The sequence below is a fragment of the Oncorhynchus clarkii genome, chromosome 3 (genome assembly GCF_045791955.1).
Source record: "Oncorhynchus clarkii lewisi isolate Uvic-CL-2024 chromosome 3, UVic_Ocla_1.0, whole genome shotgun sequence".
NCBI classification, from domain to species: Eukaryota; Metazoa; Chordata; class Actinopteri; order Salmoniformes; family Salmonidae; genus Oncorhynchus; species Oncorhynchus clarkii.
Window position 1 is genome coordinate 74,330,931 of NC_092149.1, and position 13,299 is coordinate 74,344,229.

At 42.9% G+C, this 13,299-nt stretch overlaps 1 protein-coding gene across 1 annotated transcript in view; it reads left to right on the forward strand.

The window, feature by feature from the left end:
* LOC139386032 (unconventional myosin-XVI-like) overlaps positions 1–13,299 on the forward strand; it is a 157,265-nt gene that overhangs the window by 142,998 nt on the left and 968 nt on the right. The window lies entirely within an intron of this gene.

Consider the following 13,299-nt stretch of genomic DNA (forward strand, 5'->3'; position numbering starts at 1 on the left):
AAAGTCCAGACCTGAATCCAATCGAGAATCTGTGGAAAGAACTGAAAACTGCTGTTCACAAATGCTCTCTATCCAACCTCACTGAGCTCAAGCTGTTTTGCAAGGAGGAATGGGAAAAAATTTCAGTCTCTCGATGTGCAAAACTGATAGAGACATACCCCAAGCGACTTACAGCTGTAATCGCAGCAAAAGGTGGCGCTACAAAGTATTAACTTAAGGGGGCTGAATAATTTTGCACGCCCAATTATTCAGTTTTTGATTTGTTAAAAAAGTTTGAAATATCCAATAAATGTCGTTCCACTTCATGATTGTGTCCCACTTGTTGTTGATTCTTCACAAAAAAATACAGTTTTATATCTTTATGTTTGAAGCCTGAAATGTGGCAAAAGGTCGCAAAGTTCAAGGGGGCCGAATACTTTCGCAAGGCACTGTATGTCAGGTTTCATACAGTGCTTATTGCTCAAACTGTATGTCCTTAATGGTTCTTTGACCCCATTGACTCTGGAGTGTATTTGTGTATCGCTCTCTCTCTCTCTTTCTCTCCCTCTCTTTATCTTCTTCCAGAGGGGTCATCTCAACTTCTCACCCTTCGGTGCAGGGGCTGCGCTCTAAGGCAGGGGGGCGCTGGGAGCACCCCTCACGTTTAGGGACGAGGTGAGTGTCGTCATCCGTATCATACCCTACCTCGCTGCTCTCCCTTCCTCTCCTTTTAGCACTTCCTCTTCCTGTTGTATCCTTCTTGTATCCTGTCACCCTGCTCCCAAGTAAAGTTGCCCGTAACCACAGATCTAGGATCAGATTATCATCCCTGTAACCCTAACCTTTACCATTAGGAGGGGATATGCGAGTATAAGGGGCAACCTCATCCTACTCTGTTCCACTCATTGCTCAAAAAGGAAACTGCAGTTCTGGGTTTGACTCTGAGCTTGACTCTCTGGTCTGACATTCAGCTAGGTTATGTGTCAAACTCATTCTACAGAGGGCCGAGTGTCTGCAGGTTTTTGCTCCTCCCTTGGACTTGATTGATGAATTAAGTTCACTGGTTTTTAAGAAACTCCCTCACCTGGTTTTCTAAGTCTTAATTAAAAGGAAAATCCAAAATCCAGCAGACTCTAGAACCTCCATGGAATGAGTTTGACACCACTGAGCTGCGGGGGGGGGGGGGGGGGGGGGGGGGTTGTGATCTCCAGTTAAACCCCTAACCCTCAGTCACTTATGTTGAGCTGAAAGGATTGTACAGGTTTACGTAAACCTCCGCCAAGCCTATAGGAGGGAAAGCTAAACCAATTACTGTATTGTTCATTCCACAAAATGCCTACGGAGGACGTTATAAGTTATGTTTTAGGGCATGAATTGGAGAAGGAAGTGTGTATAGTCAGGTGGGAAGATGAGTTAGGTAGTGAAGGTCACACATGCAGAGTAGAGAAGTGTGTATAGTCAGGTGGAAAGATGAGTTAGAGTTAGGTAGTGAAGGTGAAGTGTATAGGGAAAATCAGGACAGTGAGAGAGAGTTAATGATATAAATACTCAGAGTTGGTGATGTGGAGATAAATACCTAACGTTAAGGAAAGTTTACATGAGGTAGCATGTCAGTGAGTGGTTCTATCCTATAGAGCAGCTCAGTGATAGTTGGGGAGTTAAAACTTCTTACGGCTAGGGGTTCCGCTCGACAACATTCCGCTGAAAATTTCATACATTCACAAGTGCAGTACACCAAGTTAAAGGTAAACTTCTTGTTAATCTGCCCATCGTGTCCGATTTCAAAAAGGCTTTAGAGCGAAAGCACACCATATGATTATGTTAGGTCAGAGCCTAGTAACAAAAACGCACACAGCCATTTTCCAGCCAAAGAGAGGAGTCACAAAAAGCAGAAATAGAGATAAAATGAATCACTAACCTTTGATGATCTTCATCAGATGGCACTCATAGGACTTCATGTTACACAATACATATATGTTTTGTTCGATAAAGTTAATATTCATGTCCAAAAATCTAGTTTACATTGGCGCTTTATGGTCAGTAATGTTGTGCCTCGAAAACATCCAATGAATTTTCAGAGAGCCACATCAATTTACAGAAATACTCATAATAAACTTTGATAAAAGCTACAACTATTATGCACAGATTTATAGATATACTTCTCCTTAATGCAACCACTGTGTCAGATTTCAAAAAAGCTTTACAGAAAAAGCAAACCATGCAATAATCTGATTACGGAGCTCAGACACAAAAACAAGCCATGCAGATTCCCCGCCATGTTGTGGAGTCAGTAAAAGTCAGAAATAGCATTATAAATATTCACTTACCTTTGATGATCTTCATCAGAATGCATTCCCAGGAATCCCAGTTCCACAATTAATGTTTGTTTTGTTCGATAAAGTCCATAATTTATGTCCAAATACCTCCATTTGTTAGCGCGTTTGGTAAACAAATCCAAACTCACAAGGCGCGGGCAAGTCCAGGCGAAATTTCAGACGAAAAGTTCAAAAAGTCATATTACAGTTCGTAGAAACATGTCAAATGAAGTATAGAATCAATCTTTAGGATGTTTTTAACATACATCTTCAATAATGTTCCAACCGGAGAATTCCGTTGTCTTTCGAATTGCAATGGAACGCAGTTTGCTCTCACGTGTGCGCGCGTGATCAGCTCCTGGCACTCTGGCAGGCCTCTGGTTGAATCAGCTCTCATTTGCCCCCACTTCACAGTAGAAGCCTCAAACAACGTTCTAAAGACTGTTGACATCTAGCGGAAGCCTTAGGAAGTGCAATATGACCCCATAGACATTGTATATTCGATAGGCAATGAGTTGAAAAACTACAAATCTCAGATTTCCCACTTCCTGGTTGGATTTTTCTCAGGTTTTCGCCTGCCATATGAGTTCTGTTATACTCACAGATAATAATTCAAACATTTTTAGAAACTTCAGAGTGGTTTCTATCCAATACCACTAATAATATGCATATATTAGCTTCTGGGCCTGAGTAGCAGTAGGTTTACTCTGGGCAGGCTTTTCATCAGAACGTGAAAATGCTGCCCCCTATCCCAAACAGGTTTTAACCATCTAAGTGTGTAAACCAACATGCTGTATGGATCATTGAAGTGACCCCTTGGCTAACCCTTGTATAAGTAGCCTAGGGAGCGAGGAAAGGTGGGCTCTGCGTCCACATAATCACCACCTCAGTAAATATGTGGACAGGCCCCACTCAAACACGGACATTTTTGGAGAACGTTAATCGCATATTTGAAGAACGTTAATCGCATGTTTGGAGAAGGTTAATAGCATGTTTGGAGAATGTTAATCACGTTTGAGTGCAGTCCTTGGTTCTCAGCTTCTCTGTCGGACATCCTTGGCTGAGGGACGCCCTTCGAGGTTGTTCTTGCACCACACACACACAAGCACACACACACACACACACACTCATTCACAAAAGTGTGCTAAAGGTGGGTGTAAATTCTTCTCCGTGTCAGTAATCTTCTCAAACGAAAGACAGATGCAGTTTTTTCTCCACTCAGATGACGTGGATGCTACGCTACAGGACAGTCCCTACAGTCCCTGTGCCCAAGGAAGAGAAGGTAACCTTTCTAAATGATTACCTCCCCGTAGCACTCACATCAGTAGCCATGAAGTGCTTTGAAAGGCTGGTCATAGCTCACATCAACAGTATCCTCCCGGATACCCTAGACTCACTCCAATTCGTATACCGCCCCAACAGATCCACAGATGACACAATCTCAATCGCACTTCACACTGCCCTTTCCCACTTGGACAAAAGGAACACCTATGTGAGAATACTGTTCATTGACTACAGCTCAGCGTTCAACACCATAGTGCCCACGAAGCTCATCACTAAGCCAAGGATCTTGGGACTAAACACCTCCGTCTGAAACTGGATCCTGGACTTCTTGACGGGCCGCCCCCAGGTGGTAAGGGTAGGCAACAACACGTCTGCCATGCTGATCCTCAACACTGGGGCCCCTCAGGGGTATGTACTTAGTCCCCTCCTGTACTCCCTGTTCACCAACAACTGTGTGGCCAAACACGACTCCAACACCATTATTAAGTTTGCTGACGACACAACAGTGGTAGGCCTGACCACTGACAACAATGAGACAGCCTATAGGGAGGAGGTCAGAGGACTGGCAGTGTGGTGCCAGGACAACAACATCTCCCTTAATGTGAGCAAGACAAAGGACCTGATCGTGGACTACAGGAAAGGCGGGCCGAACAGGCCCCTATTAACATCAACGGGGCTGTAGTGGAGCGGGTTGGTGTCCACATCACCAAAAATCTATCATGGTCCAAACACACCAAGAGAGTCGTGAAGAGGGCACAACAAAACATTTTCCCCCTCAGGAGACTGAAAAGATTTGTCATAGGTCCCCAGATCCTCAAAAAGTTATACAGCTGCACCATCAAAGAGCATCCTGACCGGATGCATCACCGTCTGGTATGGCCACTGCTCGGAATCTGACCGTAAGGCACTACAGAGGCTAGTGTGTACGGCCCAGTACATCACTGGGGCCAAGTTTCCTGCCATCCAGGACCTATATAATAGGCATTGTCAGAGGAAAGCCCATAAAATTGTCAGAGACTCCAGTCACCCAAGTCATAGACTGTTTTCTCTGCTACCGCAGGGCAAGCGGTACCGGAGAGCCAAGTCTAGGACCAATAGGCTCCTTAACAGCTTCTACCGCCAAGCCATAAGACTGCTGAACAATTAATGAAATGTCCTCCAGACTATTACATTGACCCCTCTTCTTGAACTGTGGGTCAGAAGTTTACATACACTCAATTAGTATTTGGTAGCATTGCCTTTAAATTGTTTCACTTGGGTCAACTGTTTCGGGTAGCTTTCCCACAAGTTTCCCACAATAAGTTGGGTGAATTTTGGCCCATTCCTCCTAACAGAGTCAGGTTTGTAGGCCTCCTTGCTCGCATACGCTTTTTCAGTTCTGCTCACAAATTTTCTATAGGATTGAGGTCAGGGCTTTGTGATGACCACTCCCATACCTTTACTTTGTTGTCCTTCAGCCATTTTGCCACAACTTTGGAAGTATGGTTGGGGTCATTGTCCATTTGGAAGACTCATTTGCGACCAAGCTTTCAAGACTGATGTCTTGAGATGTTGCTTAGTTAGTATATCCACATAATTTTCCTGCCTCATGATGCCATCTATTTTGTGAAGTGCACCAGTCCCTCCTGCAGCAAAGGACCCCCACAACATGATGCAAACACCCCTGTGCTTCGCAGTGTGGGATGGTGTTCTTCGGCTTTCAAGCCTCCCCTTTCTTCCTCCAAACATAACGATGGTCATTATGGCCAAACAGTTATATTTTTGTTTCATCACACCAGAGGACATTTCTTCATGTGCAGTTGCAAACCGTAGCCTTGCTTTTTTATGGCTGTTTTGGAACAGTGGCTGCTTCCTTGCTGAGCGGCCTTTCAGGTTATGTCGATATAGGACTTGTTTTACTGCGGATATAGATACTTTTTTTGTACCTGTTTTCTCCAGCATCTTCACAAGGTCCTTTGCTGTTTTTCTCGATTTTTTTGCACTTTCGCACCAAAGTACGTTTATCTCTAGGAGACAGAACGCGTCTCTTTCCTGAGTGGTATGACGGCTGCGTGGTTCCATGGTGTTTATACTTGCGTACTATTGTTTGTACAGATGAACATGGTACCTTCAGGCATTTGGAAACTGCTCCCAAGGATGAAGCAGACTTGTGGAGGTCTACAATTTTTTTCTTAGGTCTTGGCTGATTTCTTTTGATTTTCCCATGATGTCAAGCAAACGAGACACTGAGTTTGAAGGTAGGCCTTGAAATACATCCACAGGTACACCTCCAATTGACTCAAATGATGTCAATTAGCCAAGCTTCTAAAGCCATGATATCATTTTCTGGAATTTTCCAAGCTGTTTAAAGGCACAGTCTACTTAGTGTATGTAAACTTCTGACCCACTGGAATTGTGATACAGTGAATTATAAGTGAAATAGTCTGTCTGTAAACAATTGTTGGAATAATTCCTTGTGTCATGCACAAAGTAGATGTCCTAACCGACTTGCCAAAACTATAGTTTGTTCACAAGACATTTGTGGAGTGGTTGAAAAACGGGTTTTAATGACGCCAACCTAAGTGTATGTAAACTTCCGACTTCAACTGTGTCTATCCTGTAACCATGACGCCCATCCCCCTTTCTCTCTGTGTGGTATTCATCAACAGCTTAATTGTCTTAAATCTTATTTTAATGTGTATCTTTGACTATGATTAAAACAATTGTTGAAGGGATCTGCGTAGATTATTTCATTCTAAAAAATGACTTGTAATTGCAATATTTCTGAATGTGAAATGTAGATCCTTGACCTGTATTTCCCTGTCTCTTCAAAAACCCTTGATTTCTGTTTCAGGATATGAAAAAAAATGGTTTGATGATGCAAATGAGCGCAACGACAGATGTAGGGCGACTTTGGAAAAATACGTCAGGGTTAAGAATTGAGTCATACAGTATACTCTATCTCAGAAGACAACCTGGCATTGTTCCCAGGATCATGAAATCATCCATCTCCATTCAACATAAACATGTACCAGAGATAGTACGCAGCAGTTCCATAGTTCTATATTAAAGTAACTCCTATATCCCTGTGGATATCCCTGTGCACCTGTTGTCCCTCTCCTCCTATAACAACACAACGAAAGACGCATTCAGCATTGCCCTGAAAAAGCCCTTCATTTCAAACCTTGGGAACTTATCATTTTTCTTATGACAAGATAACTGGTGGGGAAAACTCAATAGGGACTTTGAAGTGACGTCATTCGCCGTCCCCTATCTAATCGAGCCTCTGGATAGAACCCAGTCCCAGCTCCATCATGATTAGTGGATTGAAGAGCTGGGAAAGACTCTGCGACCCAGAACCCCTTTATATTAGTCACATTCCAAACAGTGTTTATGTAGGATTAGCAGATCAGAAGAGATCAGTACTGGAATGGGTAGTGTGTTTGTGAGTGTTTTAAAGTTTCAAGTTTTATTAGTGGTATGTATAGGATACACATGGTATACACCGTCCAATGAAATGCTTACTTGCAGGTTAAATGTAAATACAGTAATAAAATATAAGAATATGAACATAAAGTAAATTGCTCAATAGAATAAACATTTTAGCATAAGTATAATACAGGAAGGTACAAATTATAGTCCAATATTTACACATGTTTTGGGGAAGAGGGGGTTGAGGGGCAATTGTTTAAATTGTGGAGTATTTAGCAATCATAATCAGTCTGGTAGCAGCAGTTGTGGTGTGTGTGTGTGTGTGTGTGTGTGTGTGTGTGTGTGTGTGTGTGTGTGTGTGTGTGTGTGTGTGTGTGTGTGTGTGTGTGTGTGTGTGTGTGTGTGTGTGAGAGAGAGAGTGTGTGTGTGTGTGTGTGTGTGTGTGTGTGTGTGTGTGTGTGTGTGTGTGTGTGTGTGTGTGTGTGTGTGTGTGTGTGTGTGTGTGTGTGTGTGTGTGTGTGTGTGTGTGTGTGTGTGTGTGCGCAAACGTGCTGAGAATCAGAACAGGTGGTCAGTCAAGTTCAAGTGTTCAGCAGTCTGATGGCCTGTAGATAGAAATTGTCTCTGAGCCTGTTGGCACAGACCTCTTTCTCCGATATTGTCTGCCCGACAGTAAGGATATAGACAGTTCGTGCCTGGGATGTGGGTCCTTGACGATGCGGCAGGCCTTCCCAGGCACCGTTTCGAGTAGATGTTCTGGACTGTTGGGAACACAGTCCCAGTGATGTACTGTACTGGGCCATCTTCACCCTCCGCTGGAGGGCCTTGCGGTCATGGATGGAGCAATTTCCGTACCAGGCCGTGATGCAACCGGTCAGGATGCTATCTATGGTGCAGCAGTAGTATTTGGATACGTCCCGGGGTGGCATGCCGGATTTCTTCAGCCGCCTTAGGAGGTAGAAGCTCTGTTGCGACCTCTTGACAAGAGTGATGTTGTTGTTGGTCCATGTCAAGTCCTCGGTGATGTGGACACTGAGGAACTTAAAACTGCTGACTCTCTCCACTGCAGTCCCGTTGATGTGGATCAGGACATGTTCCCTCTAGCTTCCTGAAGTCAACAATCAACTTCTTTGTTTTGCTGATGTTGAGGGAAAGGTGGTTGTACTGGCACCACAATGCCAGTTCACTTACCTCCTCCCTATACAATGACTCGCCGTTGTTGGTTATCAGGCCTACAAGTTTGGTGTCTTCAACAAACTTGATGATGGAGTTGGTGTGCAAAGCCACGCAGTGGGTGAACAGGGAGTACAGCAGAGGACTGAGGACACACCCCTGGGGGGCCCCTGTGTTAAGAGTCAGTGTGGAGGAGATGTTGTTGCCAATTCTCGCAGCCTGTGTGCGTACGTGTGTGCGTGCGTGCTTTTGTTAGAACCAGCGGGCTCTTTGAACGATGGCTGGAATGTCTGACTTAGGGCTGTTTCACAATAAAGAATGGAAAGGGACAGAAAGGAGGAAAGGAGGGATAAAGAGAGAATGATTGAATGAGGGATGGAGAGGAGAAGGCGAGACTGAGAGGCATCAGAGCTTGTCCAACCACATCAACTCAGGATAATCCCAGTCTTACATGAGTATGTGTTTGTGATGTGTGTTTGTGTGTGTGTGTCCATGTCTGTATGCATGCCCAGTATGGCTGTCCTGTTGCACGCAGAGCTTTCTCAGAATTGAATCATGTTGTGTGTCCGTCCCGCTGGGTTCCCTAAGCCTGGGGTTCCCAAACCTTTACTGCACATGACCATAAATTGACAATTGAAAATACTGGGGACCCCACTTTGAAAAATGATACCCCCTAGTGTGTTCATATTCACAAAATGGTAGGTCCTGCAGGCTGCACCTACACATAATGACATGAATGCTCATTCTAATAGTGTAATAGCTCTTTAATTGACACTAAAAAGTTGAGTTATATTCCCATTTTAAATGAGATAACAGTTCCTAATTTGTTTGATAAGATTACAGATTTTCTCATGGGACCCCATTTCAATTTCAGGGGACCTGGGGTCCTGACCGTAAGTGTGGGAATCACTTCCCTAAGCCCTGCATGTGGAACAGGAAGGCCACACATCCAGGTCATTAGAGGTCACTCATTCATTCTCTTTTACTCTCTCTCTCGCTCTCTCTCTCTCTCTCTCTCTTTCTCTCATTTTTTGTTTCTGTTACTATGGTTATTGCTCTAGGACGCAGAGTCTGTGTATGTGTGGGTAGGTACATGTCCCGACTGTGGACTAAATTTTCATCCAAACACATAGTAGCCATATTTCTATTATTTTGTCTCAGCCGAGTGTGCTTTGAACATTTAACAGCATAATAGACATACATAGGGTATACCAAATACAGACACAAGCACATATTAAACGGTTTGGTTAAAGGTTAAAAAACACTGTTCAAACATGTTTTATTTATTTAACTAGGCAAGTCAGTAAAGAACAAATTCTTATTTACAATTACGGTCTACCAGGCAACAGTGTGTTAACTGCCTTGTACAGGGGTAGAACAACATATTTTTACCTTGTCAGTCTCAGGGATTCGATCCAGCAACCTTTCGGTTACTGGCCCAGCGCTCTAACCACTCGGCTACCTGCCGCCCCTATTTGGTTCTCTTCACCATACCCTCTCAGTGTTCTAAAACCCAGGGTATGTTGATGTGTACTGGTCTACGTTGTTCTTTCTGATTTCCCCCTGTTCTGCTCCCCCAGTGTCTGACCCCAGTGGGAGGTGGTCACCCCTGACCTTTGATTGACAGCTGTGAATTACCACTGTTCATCCCAGATGATCATCTTATTACCATAACATTATCATACTATCACCATATTGTTTTATACACTGTCTCTTGGCACAGGTCAGGGTGAATGGACTCAGAGTATAAACACGTGTGCACAGACAAAGAAACAAAAAAACATGCACGGCTGCTTACATGTGTTTTTGGAAAGGGGTAAATTGTGCAGTATTTAGCAACAATAATAATAGTCTGGTAGCAGTGTGTGTGTGTGTGTGTGTGTGTGTGTGTGTGTTTGTGCATTCGTGCATTTGTGTGTGTGGTCCAAGCACAAGCTCCAAGTGCATCCCTCATCCAAGGACATCCGACAGAGAAGCTGAGAGCCAAGTCTGCCCCCAAAAATGGAACGGGGAAAAAGTAAGGAACTGGTCTCTGGGCCCAAAATTGGTTAAAGAAAACTGTGATAAATAAAAAAGTATATCAGTTTAGTTTAAGGACCAGAAAATGTACAGCTGTGCCATATAGATTGCGAAATAGTTGGGAAGAGATTTGTGACGTACCAATTCCATGGCACATGGTTTATGAACTGATATGCAAAACGACTCCAGATTCAAAACCTTATTATTAAAAATTCTAAATTATTTTACACAATTCTTGCAAAAAATAGAATGTTATATATATGCGGGATACAGCCATCCCAGCTCTGCAAATTTTGCTGCGAAGAGACAGAATCATTAGATAATTTGTTTTTGGTATTGTCCATATGTAGCTTGTTTTTGGTCTCAAGTCCAGAAACTGCTGAAGAATTGCAACATTTACCTGGAGACAGCACTACTGTGCGATCTGAAAAGTCATAGTCAATCGATCAATAATATAATAATACTTATAGCAAAATGTTATCTTTCATTTACAATCTGTAGAAACTATGAGAAACTAAAGGTTCAGAACTTTTGTGAAACATCACAGCACAGTTGAAAAATATATGGTAAATAGAAATCCAATATGGATGATGTTAATAGATAGATGGTGCTGAAGAGTGGGACTAATAACAACAAGATAACTAATGTAATAATATACTGTGTCCGTAAAATGTATATAGGATCAGAAGTTTTGTGAAACAGCACAGCTAAAATTATATGGCAAATAGAAATTAAATAGGATGGTCTTCAAAAATATCTGAGAGGGGTTGTGGGTAGCTGAAGGATAGGAGTAAAAACAAACCAAATGTAACTACTGTAAAATAGATTGTGTCTGTCAAATGTATATAATATTGATAAGATGGAAGTAGAAGCCTAAGTGTTGTTGTTCATTAGTTTACTCCAATTAGGGGAAAGGTGGTAGGCCTATTAGAAAATAATAAAGGAAAATATATTTTAAAAATATTTGTATATAATTTATATACAGTACCAGTCAAAAGTTTGGGGACACCTACTTATTCAAGGGTTTTTCTTTATTTGACTATGTTCTACATTGTAGGGTAATAGGGAAGAGATCAATACTCTGAAACAACACATATTGAATCATGTAGTAACAAAAAAAAGTGTTAAACAAACGTGACACTTGGCATTCAGGCCAAATAGTTCAATCTTGATTTCATCACACCAGATAATCTTGTTTCTCATGGTCTGAGAGTCCTTTTGGCAAACTCCTAGCAGGCTGTCATTTGCCTTATACTGAGGAGTGGCTTCCATCTACCATAAAGGCCTGATTGGTAGAGTGCTGCAGAGATGATTGTCTTTCTAGAAGGTCCTCCCATCTTCACAGAGGAACTCTGGAGCTCTGTCAGAGTGACCACCAGGTTCTTGGTTACATCCCTGACCAAAACACTTCTCCCCCTATAGCTCAGTTTGGCTGGACGGCCAGCTCTAGAAGAGTCTTAGTGGTTCTCTAACTCATCTTTCCACCTGACTATACACACACACTTCCTTCTCTAATTCATGCCCTAAAACACCAACACACATCTCTGAGTGTATGCGTGTGTGTTTGAATGTATGCTTACCAGTTGTGGCCATTGATCTTTCTCTTATTTGAAATCGCAACAACAAAGTGACTTAATTTTCTATCAATAGAGTGTGAATGAGCTGTCTGTCTGTGTTGGTTGTTTACAAGCCTGTGTGTTGGGGTAAATTAATGACCTCATCTTTACAATGACTACCGCAACACCATACTACCAAATGGGGAGGATGTCATTCACTATGGAGTAGAGAGGGTCATAGAATCACAGTCTGTCACACTGGACTTCTGCATTTTAACATGTGGATAGTCAACGAGATCTTACAGTTTTACCAATTTGACTTCAGATTCCAACGTTTCTCCAAACTTCAAATTTAGACGGTTGTGTTAAGGATAGGGTTAGGGTTCCAAAATAAACAACTTGATGGTTTAAGTTTAGGCTTTAATTCTGAATGGTTAAGGTCAGGGTTAAGGTCAGGGTTAAGGTAAGGGTTAAGGTTAGGGTTAAGGTCAGGGTTAAGGTAAGGGTTAAGGTCAATGTTAAGGTCAGGGTTAAGGAAAGGGTTAAGGTCAAGGTCAAGGTACGGGTTAAGGTCAGGGTTAAGGTTAAGGTCAGGGTTAACGTAAGGGATAAGGTAAAAACTAAAATGTGTGCCAAGCACTGGAATTGAACACCCTCGGAGCCGAAACTCGCGGCTTACTTCCATCCTGTCCACAACTCCCTAGCAAACCCAAGCCTACTTGATGGTAATATCGCTCACCATTGCCCCTAGTGGCCGTTTTTTAAAGTAATCTCCCAACGTCCTGGGTAGTTGGACAGAAGTCAAATTTCCCCTTGGATCTTGAGCAACGTGGCTGGGATAGCATAATGTCAGTGTGTTTGTGTGTGTTCCTGTCTCTCTCATGCATCTCTCTTTGTGTGTGTGTGTGTGTGTGTGTGTGTGTGTGTGTGTGTGTGTGTGTGTGTGTGTGTGTGTGTGTGTGTGTGTGTGTGTGTGTGTGTGTGTGTGTGTGTGTGTGTGTGTGCGTGTGTGCGTGTGCACGTGCTTGGCAGTAGGACACAGGGTGCCTGTCTGCTGTTTCAGTAGCCAGTGTTCCTGGCGTCAGGGCTCAGAATAGCCTGGCAGGGATGTGTAAATTATGGATTAGGTCGCTGAGCACTGTGCTGGTACAGGCAATCAATCTGTGTGTGTGTGTGCATGTGCTTGTGTCTGTCTGTCCGTGTGTGTGTCTGTCCGTGTGTGTGTGTGTTTCCTGGATTCCTAGAGTGTGTCAGTGCTGTACTGTATGCTTGGCAGTGTGTGTAAAATGTTGCGGAGTCCCTCTGGTTTTATTTAGCCTTGATGCTCTCCTCGGCTCCCTCTCTTAACAGATCACAAAGACAGGAATCACTTTCACCTCCAACCAGCTCTCACAGTCTCATGTCAGAATTAGACATTCATCAATGTTTCTAAAACGTAAGATTTCAAGGTGCTTAAGGTTAAGTTTAGGCACTAACTCCGAATGGTTAAGGTAATCGTTAAGGTTTGGGATAGTTGAATCAAAAATATTAAAAACTATCGCTGGGATTCGAACAAGAATCAA